The 14,688-nt window shown below is 42.1% G+C and overlaps 1 pseudogene; it reads left to right on the top strand.

The window, feature by feature from the left end:
* The first annotated feature begins 463 nt into the window (after window positions 1-463).
* LOC131458631 (uncharacterized) lies at window positions 464-1,757 on the top strand (annotated as a pseudogene).
* The last annotated feature ends 12,931 nt before the right edge of the window (window positions 1,758-14,688 follow it).

Raw genomic sequence — 14,688 nt, 5'->3', positions numbered from 1 at the left:
ACCTAATCCACCCAACGGTCTGGGGGAAGCACTACAGATGGGTTTCATTGGTTCACTTCCCAGTGCCAAGGGGGGGTACTGCTATTGTCTCATCATAATTGACAAAGTCTCAAAGTGGATTGATGCCATCCCCACTCACAACAACACGGCAAGAACAGTAGCACAGGTTTAGCGAACCAAATCATCCCCCTGTTTGGACCACCTCTGCAAATCACATCTGACCAAGGCAGCCATTTCAAAGGTCAGGTAATGAAAGACATGTGCAACATGTTGAACATCAAACCACGATCTAATGTTTTTACGAGTAAATCGTACAATCAAAGAAAACATTGCAAAACAAAGAACACAGCACAAGAACCAATGGATTGACGCATTACCCACAGTTGGTGGGTAAGTTGGTATCACAGTGTAAATTGTTTAAAGGTACACTTAATCAATAATCATATCTGCTTTTCTTTGCTCTTTGGATCTCCATAGATGGGTCATGTCGGAAAAAATGAAAGATATCAATTATTCATAACTGTTGTCTTCCTAAATGATGTATGCTGATAATGAATGTATTGGATTTATTGGGTTCTTTGTCACTTTTCCACTTATTCACCCAGAACAGATTTATCCAAATTCCACCACCATACACTCAATAGGCAGTGTGGTGAAGAATCAGGTGATTAAATGGGACCACATCATGGGGTATATGACATTAAGAAACACTGAGACCTTGTTTACTTCCCGCACATGTTGTCATGAAACTTCCAGCTATGCACTTGTAACACCCTGAAGCCTTTCTCACAGAATGATTCCAAGCTCATCAGCGTCCAGTCTCTACATGGATACTCGGACGCCATTCAGGTGCCACATACACAGTGGCGTGTTACTAATGAAATGAACTCTTTTCCTATGAGGGTTTGACCTGTCCAGCAAATCACAGTTTCTGCCTAGAAGTCACTGAAGACTTTTCCATGGGTCAAATCAACATTTTGGGCAGAGTACCACTGGACTTGGACATCTCTCCCTGGTGGGAGGATACGTTCTATGAAGAAGGCACCCAGGCGCTTACAGACACCATGAACCTGGTCGAACAAACCATTCTAAACACAGATTATCATCTCTCCCAAGCCCAGGTGCAGGCCAACCTAGCCAAGAAGACAGCGGAAATCCTGTCCAGCTCATCCACCCGCTCGGCTCAATATGCGTACACTTGGTGGGACTGGGTTTTCAAGGGATGTGTAATTGCCAGCACAATTGTACTCATTGCCACCCTAATCCAGTGCTGCTACATCCGATGCACCCTCCGTTCACTCCGGAGGGCCACACAATCTGCCCTGGTACTCAGCCCCCTACAACTGCCAGATCTGCAAAGACTGAAATGATGGAATTATGGGTGTGGGTATGAACTGTCAATTTTCAGTTTGACCCCTATCGTTTTGTTCCACATGCCTCTCAGGGGCCAAAGGGGGGAAACTGTAAGACAGTGAGACCACACCCTGTAGACACTAGACGAAACGTCATCACTCTGTATATTCTGCTCTTTGATTGAATTAATCAACTAGGTTCAAACCTCATCAGTGGGGACAGTCCCACCACTCTGAAGTGTAAACATTGTCTTGTTTGAAGTGTGTCTCAGTGCAGGAAGTAGACAAGTCAAGGTGGCTCAATTGTCATGTGAAAAGACCCCATGGTGAGTAAAAGGTCCCCAGAAGGAAATAGCCTTCCTGAGTAAATCACAATGGATATGTAAATGTAAAGTGTCTGTATTCTGGTGGGATATCTTGGATATAAGGGACAGAGCTCCCAGTGACCAGGGAGTTGGACTGCTTAACAGAAGCTCCCACACATCAACTGTGTGTCATACAACTTCCTGGCTGTATTTTTCTACCACTGGACATTTCAATAAACTGGTATGTTTAACCCTTCATTTCTAATATTGCCTTGTTGAGACTTTTGTTCTAAATAGTTAAGAATCTGTTATTGAAGATTTATTTAGTCTAGTTATATGGTGAGATTTAACACTCATACCCTCCACCTCTGAGTTGAATAGAAAAGATTGAGTATCATGTCCTGTAAACTGTTGTGTTACATTTCTGACCTCTGAATACTTCAACCCAGGTGTCTCGGCTATTCTTCCATGTTCAACAAGGGCTATACCCTTCACCTCTGAGTTGAATAGAAAAGATTGAGTATTATGTCCTGTAAACTGTTGAGTTACATTTATGACCTCTGAATACTTCAACCTAGGCATTAGGGCTAATCTTCTATGTGGAAAAAGGTCACTGAGTGGTTTTGATAATATAAACCATCCCTGAACTAGACCAGTGTCAGATTTCTTGACAATAGGATTGAATTCTTAAAGGGTTTACATTTTAAATGATTGGTTAACTTTAATTCCCACAATATTTAAAAGTAAAGTTAATTGTTGTTTAAATGGAGTCAGATTGAATAAATATTTACTATACTTTACTTTACTTTGGAAAACCTCTTGCTAACGCCGGAAAGACAGAATACTTCTTGGGGAGAGATTGTTACTTGGCGGTAGATATTTCCTCCCCTACACCACCTGTCCTCGTCACTCACCTGTCCTCGTCAGTCACCTGTCCTCATCACTCACCTGTCATCGTCATTCACCTGTCCTCACCACTCACCTGTCCTCATCACTCACCAGTCCTCGTCATTCACCTGTCCTCACCACTCACCTGTCCTCATTGTTCACCTGTCCTCACCACTCACCTGTCCTCATCACTCAACAGTCCTCGTCACTCACCTGTCCTCACCACTCACCTTGTGACAAACATCATTATTGTTTTGGGTTTTTTCCAACTCACTGACCCCTCCTGACCAGATTAGACACTAAGTGGCCCCCCAGGTCATTTTAGGTTTTAGACCCCTGGTTTACCTGGGGCCCCCAGAGTCTAGTATCGTCTCTGACAACAGGATCTGTTTTTTATAATCACATTAGTGTCTTTTATTCAAATGTGGACATGAGTCACTGGGAAAAACCCAACCCGATATTTATCTGTGACCTTTGTAGCGAATAAATGAAAGCCGCTTTTCATCTTGTGACAAATCATCGCTGTACGTGTGTGTGTGTGCGTCACAGTCTGTAAATGTGTTTCATTGTGCGAACAGTGAAAGGTTAAGTGTGTTTTTCCAAACCTTATCATTTACAGTGAAATGTCTCTTTTTTTATTCTTTGGTCGACACTCGAGCTACGTGACGGTCGCTAATTTTGTGACAAAAAAAAGAAAAAACAATCGCACACACACACAGCGAGGGCGATAAGTGTGTGTGTGTGTGTGTGTGCTCTCCTCAGCAGACGTGACACAGCACTTTATGAAACCAGCAGCTTCTTCTCTACCGCGCACAGAGATTGTGACTGAAAGCCAATTATCCTGCCTGTCACAGGGAGGAACGGAGGATTTCCAACACTGTCTCGTTTACTGACACTCTGAGGGAACGTGGAAGGACAAACAGGCTCGTTCTGTGTGTGTGTGTGTGTGCGTGTGTGTGGAGATTCTTTTTGGGCTGGAATCTGATAAAAGCGTCTCAACAATATCAGGAACAGGATTTTATAGAAACGGACGGAAATGAGCAGCCACAGTTTTTTTTTTTTTTTTTTTTTTTTTACATTTTCATCCACTGGATCGGTGTTGAACTTTACCTGCTTGGACAGAACCATGTTACATTTAAATTGCCGCCAAATCTGTAATCTGGATCCGATCTAGATGACACTTAGAATAATGGTAGAGACTCTGATTCTGCACACACACACCAAGTCTGTAGATTCTTATCAAAATTTAATGGGAACATACTTGTGTTGTCACCTACCACAAAAATGTCACAAAATCTAAATCGTCCTGATCTGTGAAAATGTCGCTGAGATATACACATCTCAAGTTACTCAATGGGAGTAAATGAAGGTAAAATTGCCACAAAATCTGTAATCTGGATCAGATCTAGAGAAATCGTCTACCATCGTCTGATGGTAGAGTCTCTGATTCTACACATACAGACCAAATTTCATTCAAATCCGATGATTTTTGACAGTGATAATGAGATTTAGTTTTACAGTTTTATCCAGTGTAAGAAATGGGGATTTCTTGCAAAATTTGATCCGTTTTGTGACGTCATCAATGGTTTCTTACCAAAATCGTATGGGAACATGCTTGTGTGATCACCTACCCTGTCACAAACAATCATCCGGATCTGTTAAGGTGTCGCTGAGATATACACATTGCAACTTGTTCAATGGGAGAAACCCATGTTAAAATTGACGTCAAATCTGTGATCTGGATTAAATCTGGATGAAACTTAGTCTGATGGAAGAGTGTATGATCCTTCATACATGCACCAAATTTTATTGAAATGTGAGTTTTCATTTTATGAATAGACGTGGTTAATATTTCCAGTTTTGACCATTATAAGAGAAAGGGATTTCTTGAAATGTTAACATTTTGTTCCACTACATCCAGAAGACCGTTCTGGATCAGTATATAACTTTACATAAACATGACACGATTCCTCCTGAACTGTTAATCACACAGAAATTCATTATTTATACATTTCATTCTTCCCTTTGTAGTTACAGCTGCAGAAATATTGAACTTTGGGAGCGGCGTAATTAACGGGCTCTTCTGTGTGTGTGTGTGTGTGTGAGAGAGAATCAAAGACAAACAACAGATGTCATGAAACGTTCTTTTCCTCCAAATGTCAGAGCCGCAAACGGAGAACTGAGATTAAAAAGCAAAAAAAAATCACCTGCTCACTGTCACTGTCAGATAATAAAACAGTAATAATAATAATAACACGTTTCTGTCACATGTAAATATGTTTCACTGACTCTTTCTCTCTCTCTGCTCGTGTTTCAGGGAGAAAAAATACAAATACAGAATATTTATCTAAAAAAAAAATGGCGTTAATACAAATTTTAAACTGTGGATTATTGTGTTTATGTGTTTTAAACCACAGCGGTGATTTTGTCATAAATGAGTAAAAATAAGGTGACACTGCAAAGAAGATTGGAGTTTTTTCTGTCAAGAGCAAACCTTCACTGTCAGTCAGAAACAAAAGTCATTTAGGGATTTTAGAACCTAATTATCTTATTTTATATACTTTATATGTTATACTTACCTCGTACTTTTGATATTTTGATGATGTTTTTTGAATAATAATAATAATATTGTGATTGTGCATTTTACAAATTTGACTTTTCAAGCCAGAATAATATGACGTTTTATAACAAGTAATAACAATTAAAAAAAGGTTTTGACAATGTTTTAGTTTATTTATTTAATTTAATTCACAAATAAACAACAAACAATGTAATATAAACACAAAATTCTCCATGCTCTTATGTTCTCTCCCCCTTTATCCCAACTAATCAATTTACATACATATATAAAACAAAATGAGTTAATAGAAGATTCAAACACTCACTTCTGTTTCCTGACAAACAAGCAAATGACAAAACTTTTCCTTAATGTATATTTAAATGATGCATTTGATTCCAAACTACACTATGACATATCTGTCTGTGTTTGTTTGAGTGGGTGTGGCTTCCTGGGCTCCTCCTCACTCCTCCTCCACCTGCACTCCTGACGTCAATCACCTCATCAACACTCAGCACTTTAACAATCTCCAGCAGAATGTTCAGTGTGGTTTTTAAAGTATCAGCAACGTCAGAGTCTCGTAAAGCAAGTGTTTATGTTCTATATGTTTAAAAAGACTGATTTCTCCAGGGTTTAGTTCAAAACGAACAAAACTCAATCGTTTCACAGGTTTCAGTTTTCAAAGATGAGAAAAAGCTTCATTTTTCTTACTTGTTTACTTACTTAATTTACTTGTCTTTAACATCGTTTGCTAAGAAAAAAAAAAAGTTATCTCAGAATTTTTATGAAGCGTCTGTTTTTGACGTATCTGAATAAAAACGTTATTTTGAAAAACAGATTTTTGACCATTAGTGAAGTTTTTTAAAAAAAAAGCCTTTTTTGGAAAATAGGATTGAAAGATTTTAAAGAAATACACTGTTAATAACTCGTATGTTTCATGCTTATTCTCCTATTTTACACACATATGTATGAAAAGATATACATACATATGTGTCACACCTCTGCTAATCATAAAATCTTTGTTTATTTGTTTAAAAACTGAAAAAAAATCCTTCCGTATTAATGACGTTTATTCCAATAAAGTTTCAGGCTATGTTTTTTGGTGTCTGCGATGTTTTCCTGACCATGAATAAAAAATAAAGAATCATTTTGAATTTGAGTTGTTTGTGTTATTATTAGAGCAGGTGAGCCGTGTTCCCTCGTCACAATTTACTGTTTGTTCGTGTCCTTTTTTTATGGCCGTTTCATTTACACATGAGTGTGTTTTTATCTTTATTAGTTTAATTTTCTCTCTCTGTGTGTGTGTGTGTGTGCTGGCCAGTTTCCTGTGCTGTGATAAATTTCCAGCTCCCGCCGTCGTCGCCATCATCATCATCATCATCATCTCTCTGCCACATGGACTCAGAGCAAAGCTGCTCCTGGACACAGAGATTAGAGTCGAGAGCGAGCGAATGACAAGTGGGAGCCCGAGGGGAGAGAGAGAGAGAGAGAGAAGGTGAAGGAGGAGAAAACATGTAAAACACAAGGATCTGGATTAAAGTAGTGAATAGTTGGTGCAAACATACCTGTATTATTCAGAATCAATCATTTAATCAGTGTTTATTTATATATCACTGAACAACATCTGCAAAGTCAGTAAATCACAGGTTTAGTGTTTATTTCACCTTTATTTAACTGATTTTGTTCCCCTGAGCCCTTGAAATGTCTGTGCACGGCACTGTCCCTGCAACAACAGTTCTTATTTTACAATTTTCCATCGTGTTTTAAAAGTTATCTGTTTGTTGTTGATAAACAAAACACCTGAGCCTCTAAACCAGGGGGAAAATGTCACAGGAAGCAGGTGAGATGAAATCCAGACAATCTGCAGGTCTTCTTTTCCGTGAACACACAGCTTTTATTTGTGCAACTCTTTTTAATCCTCGTCCACAGGAGAGTGAAGGTGTTTTCACACCTGCTGTGTTTGAAGCAGCTGAACGGGAAAAAATATCCGGCCATCTGGACCAAAATCAGGGATTTGTGGTTTAACTGTGCCAGAAAAAAAAGAGAAAAAAGAACAATCAACAGGAATAATTTAACTCTCTCTCTCTCTCTCTCTCTCTCAGAACAAAAACTAATATAAATGTGTTCAGGTGTTTGCTGCAGAACTACGAGAAGTCTGACTAAGTGTACACATGCAGGAGTAATCAGACTATGAATCATATTATCCAGGTGTGTTAGTCCGACTAAGACCAGCTTGAGTTTAGTTGGACTAACCATTAACCTTTAATCTTTGGAGAATAAAGTCATAATTCATATTCAAGCAAAATCTCAGATGATCAGGTGCAACCTGCGTCAAGATTTAATTCTTGTAATAATCTGACTTCATTCTCTTAATATGAGTTTTTCTTCTTAATATTCTAATTTTTTTTTTCTCATGACTCGTCCAGTGACGACTTCTGATTTAAAATCTCCTAATTCTGATTTAAACTCAGAATTCTGACTTTAATTTCAAAATTCCAACTTAAAATCCCGACGCCTGACTTAAAATAGCGGAATTCTGACTTCTGACTTTAATAACTAAAATTCCAACTTTGAACGTCAGGAGTCTGAATTAGGTCTCGGAAATCTGACTTAAATGTGAGGATTCAGAATTGAATCTACAGTTGGACATTGTTGGCTTCGATTCTCGTGTCGGACGTCGCACTCATGATTGTCTCAGCTGAACCTCGTCAGAGCAGGACATTCTGACTCTCAGTGGCCTTTTAAGATTTGAATATGAGAGTGCATTGAAACTCGCCTGCGTATTATTCACTCCTCTGGGTTCTTTGTTTGCCGTCAGTGTGCAAGTTTCACCCATTTGTCCGTTTAAAAAGCTGAACGTGTCGACACGCCTGAAACAAAAAGAGCGAATGATTGAGTGGAGGAATATTTCTTTCAAAGACGCTTCATCCAGGGATCAAGGATGATTTCTGATGTGCGTAGAAATGATGTGAATCACGGCGCTGTGGCCTTCATCTCGCCACACACACACAAGTCATTCATTTCTAATTAATTTCACAGTCAGAAAAGCTCATCGTTCATTCATCGCCTGAAAAATCTCCACAAAACAATAAAGTGTGACGTGGCGCTCGTGTAGAGCTGCTGAACAGAACGGGATGTGACCATTCATTCATTTCCTTTCTAGTATCACAGTAAACTTAAATCAGGAGCGAGGATTCAACAAAGACGTGGACGCGGCCTTTGACACCGTCCTCCTCTGCAGTCCCTGTCACCACAGGTTTGCCCCAGGGCTCTGTCCTGGGGCCCCTGCTCTTTATCAATTACCTTCTCCCCCTTGGCCACATCTTCTGTAAACACCACATCCACTTCCACTGCTGCGCGGACGACACCCGGCTCTACCTGTCCACCAAACCCAACTCCACTCTCCCACCAACTGTCGTCTTGAAATAAAGTCCTGGTTCAACAGAACAGAATGACCTCTGATTAGCACGAAATCCACTTTTAAATTTCCATATCCATCGATTACTCCTCCATCTCCATCCCCTCCCCTCAGGCAAAGAGTCTGGGTGTCATCCTTGATAGCACACTCTCTTTCACGTCCAATAATTGTAATGTTACTTGGTCCTGGTCCACATCTTGGTCCACAGCCTTGTCTCTCCATGTTTTGGATGGCTCTAACTCACCGCTGTCTGGTCTCCAGCTCTGTTCTGTCAGAGTTTTAAATGTTTTAAGTCGGAAAAGTGAAGTAGAGTGAAGTGATGAAAGGAAATTTGTTTCCTCGGTGACTCTCGGGTTTTGACAGTTAAATCCAGCTTGTTTCCTCGGATAGTCCGAACTCTGGTCCACCTGAAAACGTGAGCCTCGGTTTGCTAACAGTGGGAAATGTACATGGACTATTTAACGAACCAAAGAGCTTCTGGTGAAAAAACAATTCGGATTTAAACCCCAAAGTAGAAACAGGAACCCCAAGACTTCATAAATGTGGCCGGCTGAAGGGGGATGGATTTCCGTTTTCCAGTTCTGGCCAATTGATCGCCGGGTTTTCTTCTTCCTCATGTGCTTCTTTCTTCATGGCCAGTGCTCGTTTTGGGCAAAACCATCCGCTGACAACAGTGCAGTGTGAAAGAGTCCCCCTGATTATCCTGGTGTGAAAGCACCTTAAGGATCCTAGTCCGTTTGCTCAGAAAGTCTGGTTCGAACGCGTAACAGAACTCTGATCCACCCCAAAAGAAGCAAACTCTGGTTCCACCTAAAAACGTAGTTCATCGGATGCAGATGCAGGAAGCGGACTACAACAGAGCATTGTGGGTAAACACAACCAAAACATATGCCCGCGTAGAACAACAGCCGTGCGAAATGTCTGTGTCGTGTGTTCACGTGAAACCACAGGATTTGATGCAGCTCCATGTTTTGTTCTGCATTAACCGACGGATGAGCCAGTTTTCTTGCTCACTGTCTCGTCTTCTGCTTCAGGGATTCTTGATGCAGCGCCGCCTCAGGCGAGGAGGGGAACACGTTCTTTTCACTAAAGTGTGAAAGCAAACTTGGAACCGGCTGAATGTTGCAATCCCCAACTGAACCTCTAGAGGAGACAATTAGGTGTGAAAACGACAAAGTGTCCATATTGCATTCGACCACTGCATCATAATCCTTAACTAAGAAAAAGGAGCACATTTATCTTCCTCTCACTGGCTGCAAATTGATTTTATAGGATTGACTTCTAGAGCTCAAGCGCCGTCTTAGATTTCTGAACTCTGGAGACCGTTATTCACCAACACTTCGATCCTCAGATCTTCAGAGTCTTGGTGACGCGGAGGTGATTGTTCCGTGCAGGCCTGCAGAACCACGGCTTTGTAACGCACTTCCTTTGCCTTTTAAAAACACATCACATGGCCTCAGTCAGGCTTTCAGCTCTCGCTGATTGTTCTCATTCACCTGCTCCTGAAGACCTTGTTTTATCGAGTGCACTTTGTTCTCATCATCTTGAAAACCGCTTTTTTTTGCTTGCTTTAAGAAAAATCACTCTGTTCCCGTTGTTTTCGGCTTGTTTCACAGAGCAGTGATTCATCACACATACACAAAACTGTATTTCACCAATAAGTAGGAGATTGTTTTTGCTGTGTTGAGTTTTGAAAATGCTGATCAAAGCAGGCAGACTTTTCCCGAGATGAATCAGATAGAGAGAGAGAGACGTTATCAGCAGCAGAAGCAGCAGTGGCAGGAGCAGCAGCAGCAGCAGCAGCAGCGGCAGCTCTTTATTGAGTTTCATAGCTCGTGTTTCAGCCTCGCGGAGCTACAGTGACTTCAGACGAGATGCGTCTGCCCACGTGAACCCGCCAAAAAAACACAAACACAGTGAAGCCTCTAATCTCAAACCTAATTGAGATCCAATCAGTTTCAATTACGGCAGGTTTTTCCTTTCAGTGCGATGGAGTCGCCGCGAACGCCACCGGCGGCAGGAACGCTGCCCACTCGCGCCCACTCACAATATGTTACTGTGCCATTTTTACACTGAGCGAACAAGACGGGGAGGGTTAGAAGCCGGCGGGGAAGTTAAACTGCTCGTCACAGCTGAGGAGCCGCTCCGTGCCTCCGCTGATTCACGGCCTCTCAGTTTGAACTCAAAGTACAAGAGTTTGTGGAAAAGCAGTGTTTTTTTTAAAGATTGTAGGAGGGAAATAAAAGTAATCTTTTTTTTTTAGCAAAAGTTAAAAAGTTCACGAGGTGGTGTGAGGAGGTGGGACGAGAACATTAGCTGAAAAGAAACAAACAGGAGGTTAAAACAAAACCACGAGGTGGTTTAATGTGCAAAGATCGGTTCCCATGCGTCTACGGTTTTGCCCTAGAAAACTAGATTGTATGGTTGAATTTTGTCAATAAAGCTGTTTTGTTGTTGAAAAACTCCATCTTCTGCGTTCAAATTTTTACCATTGGCTTTTCCGTTTTTTCCGCTTTTGCTACCAGACCACGCCCCCCCCCCCCCCCCTCCCTTGCTCTCAGCCCACATCTTGGCATGTTTCTAAATCAGGAGTTGGTCTCAGAAGAGCGTCTTTCGTTTTATTTTGTCAAGTAAGTTTGAGTCAAAGGACAGAATGTTGTCGGCCTCATATTTCAGTTTCAAGAGGCTCCGCTGAATAAATTGCAGCGGCTTGGCGGCTTCGCCCTCGTGTGAAAACAGGCGCTGGTCTCACTGCGGAGCTTTGATGTGTCAGTTCAACAACTCGCGTCTCACTTCAGATCAAAGCGCGAGGTCGCGCCTCGACCTTTTCACGTCCTGCCGCGACCTTCCTTCTTCCTCCTCCTCATGGATCTTATTATCCTGCGGATGCGTTCTCCATGGCAACGGCCCCCATCGTAGTCCGACATCAAGGCATCTGACGTTCACTTTTTAATTTCTTTAGTCTTTTTTCCCCTGAGAAGCGGAAATGACTCACTTCTCTTGAAGTCCTTACTCTTTTTTTCCCCCATTCATAATGTGATGAGTCAGAAGACTCTTTGACTCAACAACACAAAAGAAGATTGAAGATGTGACCCATAAACACACCCCTCAGGACGTCCATATAAGGAGTTGTGTATTATTCTGACCCGTGTCATGTGAGCATAACTAGCACGCGCAAGATAAGTCGCAACAGATTTTTTTTTTTAAAGCATGGGCGCACTTTATTAAGTCGCACGCGGCCCTATAGAGGAAATAACCGTCATTTAAGCTAGCGTAACTCCGAAAGGATTTACTTCTTTAATATCTTTTACTCAGTCGCACGCGTGCTTTACTGAGTATGTCCGTACACTTCCTCTAAGCAAATGACCGCATTAGTAATGTAAAAAAAAAAGAGAGACAGGAAATGGAGGAAAATCAATGATTCCTGCTCTGAGTAGCGTCTGCACCTGCATTGTAATATCCACAATGATTGGCAGGTGCAGTAATAACATGTGGAAACTCGTCTTCTGCCAGGTCGGTGTTCTGGAGTAATCCGACAGCGGTAACTTTTGAGTTCCTCCTCAAATTAGATCCCCGCGCGGGATCACCTGGGACTCCCGGGAGTGGCGGCTGCTGCTGAGATGCTAATTGGACTTTGTCTCACTCACGCTCTTCTCCCGGCTTTTCATCAAGGCTCCATTCTTGTGTGGCGATGATCAAGGTCTCAATTACAGCCGATTCGCGGCGTGTGGGAGCAGGAGGGCTAATAACGGCGCACACAGAGTTCAAACAGAGACAGAGGATCAGACGCTGAAGAAGAGCAATGAAAGTGCAGAAGACAACAGTGAAGAATTTGATTCTCTGCGATTCATTTGTTTGAAATGAGCTAAGCTTATTATAACTTTACCATAAAAAAGGTTTGGAAACCGCTCACTCTCCCACACCAAAGTGGGGACACACAAGCTGCTGGTCGACTGCTGCCTTATTTTGGTGAGTTTCTATCACTTAGACATGTCAGAACAAAGGATTTGACCGTCCCTCTTTCCTTTTCTCCGCCTCTTTCATTCGTCCTTTCACAGCAACCAGCCGAGGCAGATCCTGCACATGTTAGCGTTTGATTTCTTCCTGTCAAAAGTTTTTCTTTTTCCTCTGCCGACCCCTCGTGTCCCCACAAGTGATCAGACTGTGAGCCAAACAGTTTTAAAGGGATGTTTGTGTCCATTAAAGCTCCTTGTTTGTGTCCATTAAAGCGTCCTGCAGTGTGTCCTTCCTTCGAGGCAGAATCCGACAGAGGACAAACGCAGGAACGGATAACAACAAGAAGAAAATGGGAAAAAAATAAAATAAAAAACCTCCAGAAAGTTTGAGAAAATAAAGGTCAGACGTGGAAACACGAGCAGAGCTGCAGCTCCGGGCGACGCTCGGGCTGAACACTGAAGAACTACAAGTAGTCATTTGAACCTGTGACCCAGAACTATCCCTTTAACTGCGTGACTGACATTCGCCGATTTCTCCAGGAATTCTCTCTTCCTTCTCCCTCTTCCCTCGGTCGTCGCCTGCGAGGAATCCAACATTTCACCGATTTACCGGAGACAGTTCACAAGGATAATGGGCGCCGCGCGAGAGAGGGCGAATCGATAACTCGACAGAAGGCGGTCGAGACAAAACAAGGCGTCCAGCTGTGGGCGCGGCTGAGGTGATTGAATCTGACGTGCTTGATTACGAGTCGCGGCAGGCTGTTGTGTCGGGCCCCGGGGCCTCTCGCCCTTTTCACCCTGAACCTGGCAAGACAAATACTATCTGTCCGAGGGCGCTGATGACTCCGACCTGTGCCTTAAATCTGTCTCCCCAGCTCAGTTGTTAGAGTTAAATCAAATTTAGACTTGCACCGTTCACCACAGCGAGGAGACGTCAGAAAGTAGAACTGTGAGGAGAAAAGCAAAGTAGAGAGTTTTTTTAGTTCTTCACTAAGACAATAACTTGAAAGGAGCAGAGAGCAACAGTTCCCCAGTCCTTCATTTGACTTTGACGAGTTTATCAAACGAGAGCTGCGTTGTTGAAGATGAACAGACAGGAAGTAACAGGATTAGAAAAGCAAAGACAGACAAAGATGAGGAAAAGGACAAGACACGAGGAGACAGAATACAACAGAGTGGGCAGTGGAGGAGACTCCAGATAAAAGAAGAACAAGTAACTGGATTAAAGAGCTCCGACTCATGACTTACTGAGTTCAGATGGCTGAATGGTAAAATTGGTCATTTTTTCTATGGGATTTGGTGTGGGAGAGTGAGCAGTTTCCACTCAGAAAAGACTGATAAAGATGATATAATGGAGCCCATTCATTGCTTATGGTGGTCGTTTTTGGCCGTGAGAACCTAATGTGTGACAATTAAATAACCAGCTCAAATTTCAATGATCTGCAACTGTTATGTGTTCAGACGCTTCGTGTGGAGAAAATCAAAGAATGAAAATGGTCAAATAGATCAAATCAGACCAAAAAAATTGGTAAATTTAAGTTTAAATGTGCTGATTTATCTGGCAACGAGGCCTCTTTAATTGGAGATACGGTTTGTGTTTTGTAAACCCACTCACTCTCCCACACCAAAGTCCAGAGGGAAAACGTGTTTTTAGCTCATGGAGACATCACAGAAATCCAACATTTGAATTTAGCAATGAAGCAACAGAGTCTATGGACTCTGGTGTGGGAGAGTGAGTGGGTTTACAAACGTCAGTTTCCTGTCTAACAGTGAAATAAAGACGTGAACATATTCTTAAGATATCGTGGACTTAAACTGTTTTTGGCTAAAACCGCTTTTTCAAAACACCATTGAGAAAACGTGCATTTTAAGTTCATGGAGACGTGGGAGCTGCTGATCTACTGCTGCCTCGTGTGGTCAGTTTGGGTCACTGAGGTGAATCTGAATAGGGATTTCAGACACCGACGTCACAAAAATAACACATTTGAGCTGAGTAATGGAGGCAGTAGTGGATCAACGACTCCTGTGTGCGGTGACGGAAAATCGCCCATTTTCTCTATTGGCTTTGGTTCAGGCGCAAACTTTAAGTTTCCAGCCAGGAAAAGGTTGTCTTACAGCGAGATAACGTGTCAGACTGCTCCACTTCTACTGCCCGTGTGTGTGTGTGTGTGTGTGTGTGAGACACGGTGAATGTCTGCTTTTGTGAAACTTG

This window comes from Solea solea, chromosome 4, assembly GCF_958295425.1.
Source record: "Solea solea chromosome 4, fSolSol10.1, whole genome shotgun sequence".
Classification (NCBI taxonomy): Eukaryota; Metazoa; Chordata; class Actinopteri; order Pleuronectiformes; family Soleidae; genus Solea; species Solea solea.
The sequence above is the reverse complement of the archived record's forward strand: the minus strand, read 5'-3'. Positions and strand labels throughout refer to the sequence as shown.